This window comes from Halyomorpha halys, unplaced genomic scaffold (assembly GCF_000696795.3).
Source record: "Halyomorpha halys isolate HHAL.00 unplaced genomic scaffold, Hhal_1.1 Scaffold113.1, whole genome shotgun sequence".
In the NCBI taxonomy this organism is placed as follows: Eukaryota; Metazoa; Arthropoda; class Insecta; order Hemiptera; family Pentatomidae; genus Halyomorpha; species Halyomorpha halys.
In genome coordinates this window covers 186,347-194,369 of record NW_027111402.1, presented here as the reverse complement: position 1 = coordinate 194,369, position 8,023 = coordinate 186,347, and the positions used below count along the sequence as shown (strand labels likewise).

Sequence of the window (8,023 nt, the reverse complement as noted above, 5' to 3'; positions counted from 1 at the left end):
TAAAGTAAATTAAAAATAGAACGGACTGTGTAGAAAATAAAAATAAAAATTTGGAACAAAAAATAGAATCAATGAAATATTACTTGGAGATATCAACTATAGCTTAAGTTTTGTGGTTTGATAACTTTATAAAATTATGTTAGCTCTTGGTTCCAAAGTTTTTTAGAAAATCATAGATTTTAAGAACTATGTTGTTAAACCTGAAGTTAAATTTTAACAATATAAATTCTTAATTTTCAATAGTATACTGATTCATTTAATTAATGTTTTGTCACTTTTAATATTCCGAATATCCTTTGTCATTCTGCTGGCTACGTAATGAGTTTTTTATTTATATTTTAAGGACATAAATAGTTATATATACGTTGGTTATGTTTCACAGGATTTCACATAAATTAATTATTACTTTGTTTTCTCTTTAGAACAATATACAATAGTTATTTTCGTTTGGTTGGATTGGTGTGAAATCGGATCGAATCATTCTTCACTAAATTTGAACAAACTTTCAGTTTAGAAAAGATTAAATAACTTTCCTTTATATGACACTAACAAGTAGGATATATTTATAAAGAACTTTTAACGAGGGGAACTATAACTTTTCGAAAGTTTCTTAAATGTGCAGTTTGAGAATATCAAGCTTTCTATACTTTTAAAACATATTATAAAATTAAAATATCATTTTAACTCAGTTTTTTATTCATTATTATCTTTTTTATTTATCTCTGATTTCTATTACTATTGTTTGTAATTATATGACAGAATGTAATATTATTATTATATGTGCGACAAACTATGTAGGTCTAAATAAGGAAATACATCCCGCGTTTCTTGACGTGGTTATTCGTAGGGTGGGTGACGAACGTCTATTTTTTTTTAAGTGTCACCCATTGGCTAACGAGCCTCACAAATGCCCAGAGGGAGGCTGCGAGTGAGTTTTGTATAATTTTGTTTGTAAAAATCCCGGATGGGGCTGGGGTCGAACTCACAACCCTAGGGTTGGTAGACGGGCGCGTTGCCACGCTGCCTACCGCTTCCCTATCGAATCTTTATTACCATTGTCTGTAATTATATGACAGAATGTAATATTACACATTACAATTGTAATATTTTTTTGAGGATTGTATGAATTTACAATTAATCAAAGGAGTAAGTGGTTTAAAGGACTACGTAATATTTTTTGATATTTTGAATTTTTCGTGTGGATGAAAGGAGTAGGAGTCTATCTAGCTATTGCAAGATTCTGCAACCTCAAAATCCAATTAAATACCGAGATACCTAGATGCAGAAGGGGTTATGTACATTTCAAAAACAAACCAAACTCTAGCAAAAAAAAAATTGAACCTTGTTTTCTTAAAATTTACTATTTGTAATAGTTATATTAACCCCTTCATTCACTAACCCCTTCAATTAATTCTACCAAAAAAAATGTATAGAGCCCCTGCATTCCGACTATACTCTGTCTTATAATTTTAACTCCATTGCAAGAAATATCAAAGCAAAAATTATTAATAACATTGAAAGGTTTTACTAGGAATTTGAAGCCAATTTGAGAGGGTACACTTCTAGGTCCAGTGACGTCAGAAGGAGGTTTCTATGCCTTTCGTAGGCGTGATACGTTAAATTTTTCTGCTGAAAGTTGCTGCTGCACCCTATTACCAAAAATGGGTAGGCCAGGGATTAAAAATAAGTTGAAAGTTACTCAAAGCGTGCTCATAGTTTTTTTTTATTACTATGAGATCTTAATCACATTTTTGTTGTCAACATTAAATATTCGAAAAAATGATGTTACCTTTTTCAATTTTTTTTAAGAAACAACTTTCTCCATTATATCAAAAACAATTATTTCTTTTGTATCGAAGTTTATATTATAATGTTTTCCTTATAAGAAATATTTTTTTAACTGTTTCTAGAAACACATTTATTGGAAAATGGATCATGTTAATCCACTTCTTACTTTTTAAAACAATGAATATATTTTGTGGTCCTTAATATTAAAAAGAGTCTGAACGGAACAGAGAATGAATCATAAAACGACTTAATTTATTTTCATTATGCGATAAAAATTTCAAATTTGCGATTTTTTTTACAACTAATAACATTAATGTGAGAAATCCTTATTAACTTCAACGTAGTAGCCTTCAAGGGGAATGACCAAATTTCCACCCCTTAGCGTCATTTATGCTAGAGGGAAAGTTGGATTATAACAACCCCTCCTGACAGGGATGAAATAAAATCGATTATCCACTCTCAATCAAATTAAGCTCTTATAAGATGAAATTTAGTTTGTTATTTGAAATTTCACTCTCTCACTAAATATTTTGTCACAGACATCTATCAAAAATACGAAGGTGTAAAATTGTATTTTTCTTTTTCGAATAAACGCATAATTTTGCTTGTTTCCTATTAAATCATATACAGCCACTTGAGCTCCGTATAGTCTGCGTTCTTGGTGAGGTGATTCATTAGTTAATACAAAATGAACTAATTATGTATTCTTCACGAAGTAAGCTGCAAGATATATGGCTTAAAAATTACAACTTTAATGCAGTTTTAGTAATTGATTTTGTTATGTGTTGCTTCCAAAAACAAAAGGTCCCCTAACTGCTTCTGCTAACAGAAGAAAAGTTAGGAACGATGTAGCGTACAAACAGAGGTCGGAATGGCGGATGTAGTGACTCTAGCCTGTTTGGTAAACATTCATCTCCTGGCCTGGAAAAAAAAATGGGGAAAATTCTTTGTTCCTTTACTAAGTCTCGAAAAAGCTTTCGATTTAGTTGTTCCATTTTTAGAAGTTAAAAACGGTAATCTTAACTTTTCTATAGCAACTCGTTTTTTAAAACTTTTTAAGTCTTCCTGATGAATAGATTTAAATTTATATGAAATGCAGGATATATATATTATAGAAGTTGGAAGTATAATTCTTTACTTTCCTATACTAATAATTGTTGCCTGTGATTATGATAATAGCTAGGAAAAAATAGTATGTGTAGATAGCCAGTAGAAATATATACTTGAAAAGTAGCTCGCTGTTAAGGGTTCTTACCTCCCTCATTTAAATAAATAACTGTTTCTTGAATGTTTAAAAAAAATAAAATTAAGGGTAGAGGAACTAAGCGGCTGTCTCGTGACTGCAGTGGCGCTGGTTCGAATTCTGCCAGAGAGGTAGGCTTTTATTTCTGTGATGGTCCCACGAAATGAAAATTTGACGCCCTATCATAGTTAGAATATAATGGTAACCTTTTAGAATCTCTTCTCAATATGTCAGGTATGACCAGTAAGAGAGTCGAAAATAAAAAAAGTAAAAATCTGTAAAAACTAAATTATTAAAATTCTTATTTATTTCTAATCATTTTTTTTAAACCCAGATTATTCATTACTTTAACGAAAACCAGAAGGAAATCATTAAAATATTAAAATTGAGGTATGAACTACTTATTCTGACCCGCCCTAAACGAAGTTGAAGTACATGATTTAAGTAATTATAGTATAACACATAGTTGGAGACCAGTAATTACAATAATCTTTTCCAAGGTGCAATAAAGACGTGGATTAGAAACCTTCACTTAACCATGTCCAAGCTTAATATTTTTTCTATTGTAAAAAAGGTCTATTATAAAAACATATTAAAAAAGAAGGAATAATTACTGTGTGTATAAGACCTTTGTGAATGAGGAAAATTATTCCCCTTGAAAAAAAAAACTGTATTCAACTTTTCTGTTTCATAAACAATAATTAAATTTCAAATTGAAATGTCAAACGTGAGACTGTATATTCCTTTGTTTTGGACATTTAAGTTTAACTGAAAACTGCTTTGGATGAAAATGTAAGAAAACTTGATGATAGCTTTGTACTAAAACTTTTTACTTGTTCTGAAATGATTTTTTTTTTTATTGCAATGCATATTTAACAAAATAAATTATAGAAAATTAAATTCAATAAAAATATAAAAAGCTTCCGAAGAAGATTGATAGAAAAAATCACACTAATTTCACTTACTTCAAAAATTCGTATTGTATTGGCATTTCAAGGTGAAAACAATGAATACGCCAAGAATATAACAGTTTAGCAAAACATAACAAATCCTAGCAATAAATATGGAATCGGGAGAGATAAGGTACTCTCGGCCTTAAACTTAAAATTGGAAGCCGTGAAATGATAATATGCATAACAAGAAGGTTAAATTATATAAAATAAGAAATAAAATCTAAAAAATGGATAAAATTAATAAAATATACAAAACTGAATAGAGGTACAAAGGTATGTAAATTAGATCATAATAACATTTATTATAAAGTAAGAATAAGTTGGAAGTAGCTTTTACTTAATGAAGCCCTGCAACTTGGGAGGAAACGTTGGCCCACATTAGATAGTTTTATCACTATTTGAGTTTTTTCAGTGACCGTAACCGGACCATCTTAATTTTAAATAAAAAAAAATAGCGAAAACTAAAACACGACTTAACTTAAGCAGGATAATATTTGTATGATGATTGTTTGTGATGCACGTACTGTGCATTTTTTTTTTTCATTACTTTTTTATAACTTACCTATAATTATTTATGTATATCCCTCAATTATGAATTCTTCGTATAATTTTCTGCAACGTCAGAAATAATTTAAGTTTTTTTATTAACATATAAAAATCTAAAATTACTATTGAACGATCAGCAATAGATTACTTTGCAAAGTTAAATAGGATGGAGCTGAGGTTACCAAATCTAGATCAAATCCATTCCATTATGATAATTAGCAATCAGCATATCAATTATGAGCGTTTCGATTACAAGCCAATATCGATGTCTGCATGTCAAGAAGGATAAATGCCTTCACGATAATTGGAAAGAATATTATATGATCTTCAGCTTAAGGATTTACCGTTACCTGGAAGTTTTTAATAATCTGAATTTATACATTTATTCAAGTGGAAAGAAACAATTCCCATGAATATTTAGGTTCAGTATCTAAAATAAAAATAATAATAAATATAAATATTCATGACATTATTATTGTGTTATTTTACTCTTATTTTTATTATCTTCTTCAACTAACTGTTTATCATTTTATTATAACTTCGTTTTGTAATACATTTATTTTATATTGCAAATTAACAGATAATTTATAGTAATAGCTATAGAAGTTGACATCTGTATTATAGATACTTCTAAATAAAAAAATAAAATAAAATACAGGAGTACTATCCTAAAGATGGTATAAGAGTTCCGAAACGTAGATGAATATAGGAATAAATGAAAGTAGATAGAATTTTAAAAAGAAGGACTTACATGATAAAAAAGAAAACAGTCTTATTTCAAGATCTTAGTCCTTCACAAATACAGATACAACGCTGTAAGTAAACATTATGGTTTTTTGTATTTTTATTTTACAAAATTTACATACATTTACGTGTTTTGGCTATACAATTCACCCTAAAATCAAGTTCAAAAGTTTCACGTTCTGTTCATTTTGGTTTTCTATCAGTTTTTTTAAAACTAATTATTACAAGGCAAAATGATTTATCCCAAAATCAATCGAATCACTGCTTCTCTTATCTCGAAGCAGTCTATGTTTCTCAACAATAACTTACAAAGACTAAAAAGAAAAAAACAAAAGTTAATAACGGAATTGGACAACATCTGGACGAACGACTAGCACTAGTACAAGACCCCACGAGGAGAAAAAAGGCAGTTATCTCACCCCAATTTTTGATTACTTTAATGAAAACTGTGTACAATTACTAGTCAAAATTGATGAGTCTGCCATGTAAACATGGCCTAAAGGTAGGGGGAATAAAAAATGGCGGCTGTTTCATAACCTTAAAAAACATTAATTTTATATTCGGAGCTCTATATCTTAAAAACTACCAACAACACTAGAAAATCTAAAAGAACATTATTTAAAAAGAGTAAATTTGCTAAAATATGAACCATAATAGATCTATTTACGTCCAATAGTCATATATAACCTTTTAAAAAGCAACATTTCATAAAAATGTACTGAAATATTAGTAGTCAGTGTATTTATTTTGAGAAATCTATATCTCAGGAACTATGGGACGAATAGATGTCTATTAGCACTCAAATTAAAGCTAAATAATTGTACTATAAAGTAATTTAAGACCTCTACTTTCATAAGAATAGTAGTTTTCATAATATTTACTAAAATAAATTGATTTATAGTTGTTCAGACAAGAGGTTTGATTCATGAAATTTATTTCAGAAACCATAGGACGTACAGATGTCTTTCAGCACTCAAGTTAAAGCTAGTTAAATTTATTATAAAATAGTTTATCTTTGTAGGAGTAGCAATTTTTATGATATTTGACAAAATAAACTCACAAATTGTTAATTTCTAGTTGTTCATATAAAATGTTGGATTTAAAAAAAATATATATCTCTAGACTCATAAGACACATATGTCTGCCAACCCTCAAAATAAAGGAAATTTAACTTACTATAAAGTAGTTTATGATACTTATCTTCGTAGGGGTAGTAGTTTTTATGATGTTCACATATGAATATAAATTTGGCAAATGAAAATTTGTCCGAACAACTAAAGCAAATTTCGTGAAAACTACTACTCTTACGAAAACAAACATCAACTACTTTATTGCTCATTAAACTAGCTTTAATTTGAGTGCTAATAGACATCTTATTACCTATTGCCCACAACTGTGTGGCAGATTGTAATATCTATCAATAAATAAATCTATAAAAAAAGAAAAAAAAAAATAGACATCTATTCGTCCAATAGTTCCTGAGATATAGATTTCTCAAAATAAATTCACTGACTACTGATCTCTCAGTACGTTTTAATATTTTCATTATTTTTATTTTTATGAAATGTTGCTTTTTCACAAGCTGTATCTCGAGAACTGTTGAACGAAAATAGCTCTATTAGGGCTTATATTTTAGCAAATTTGCCTTACTAATGATGCTCTCTTTGATTTTCTATTGTTGTTGGTAGTTGTAAAGATATAGAGCTCCGTATGAAATATTCATTATTTTTAACGTTTTGAAACAGCCGCCATTTTTCATTCCCCCTACTTATACCTGGCAAACTCATCAATTTTTACCAGTAATTATACCTAGTTTTCAATTAAGTAATCAAAAATTGGGGTGAAATAACTGTTGTTTTTTTCTTCTCTTGGGCTCTTTTACTATTACAAAAGATTGAAAATACATGAAACTACACGTCGATTCTTACTATTACAAAACTTACACAGACGTTCAAAATTTCCAATCTGTTACAAAAGACTAATCTACATCACTATAATAAGCTCCATGTATATATGGGATTGAGCTTTGGGGCTTCACTAAACCTTCAAACTCCTCTTATACCCGATCCTTACAACCTAAAATCCTCAATACTCCTTACTTTGTCACAAATAAAATCATCTATAGACTTTAATGTTCCATAAGGAACCAATCTAGCCAAACCAGATATCAATCCTTCCATTCTATTCTCCCCAAGCACCGAAACTATATAATTCTAAGCTTGCTTTCTCTTTTATTCCTGAAAATTCTCCGAAGTCCCTGAAAAGAAAATGGCCCCGAGACCTTCTAATTTAGAAACGTTATTAGAGTGCTGGATAGTTTCTCTACGTGTCTGTAATCTAATATCACATTTCCTAGATGTATTTTTATGTAAATACAGTTGTAAATTTCAATAAACTAAATTTTAAAAAAAGAAAAGGAATTGGCTGATTTTCAAATTTGTCTGCCATAAAACAAAATAAATTCAAAATCTAAGAAATTATTTGTCAGTATTATTGGTAAAAAAAAAAGCTGATAAACATGTAACTCGAAGATGAAGTGCTTAAACATTTCCTTAAAAAATTGACATGTAAAAAATAAATTCAAATTAGGGAATTATATTTTGATTGCGTCTGGTACCCGGGACTGCTGTATGCAATCCGTGAATTCCTACCACATGCACACTTTTCCTTTGGCATAGTAAGTCGATGATACGCTCGTGTTAGCAGTGAATAATGACCAATTAATTTTATTCCAAACACTAACCCAGCA

The 8,023-nt window shown here is 29.2% G+C and overlaps 1 protein-coding gene across 1 annotated transcript in view; it reads left to right on the top strand.

The window, feature by feature from the left end:
* The window catches only part of LOC106677924 (alkaline phosphatase), a gene marked incomplete at both ends in the record, with an annotated part of 709,077 nt that overhangs the window by 542,551 nt on the left and 158,503 nt on the right, over window positions 1-8,023 (top strand).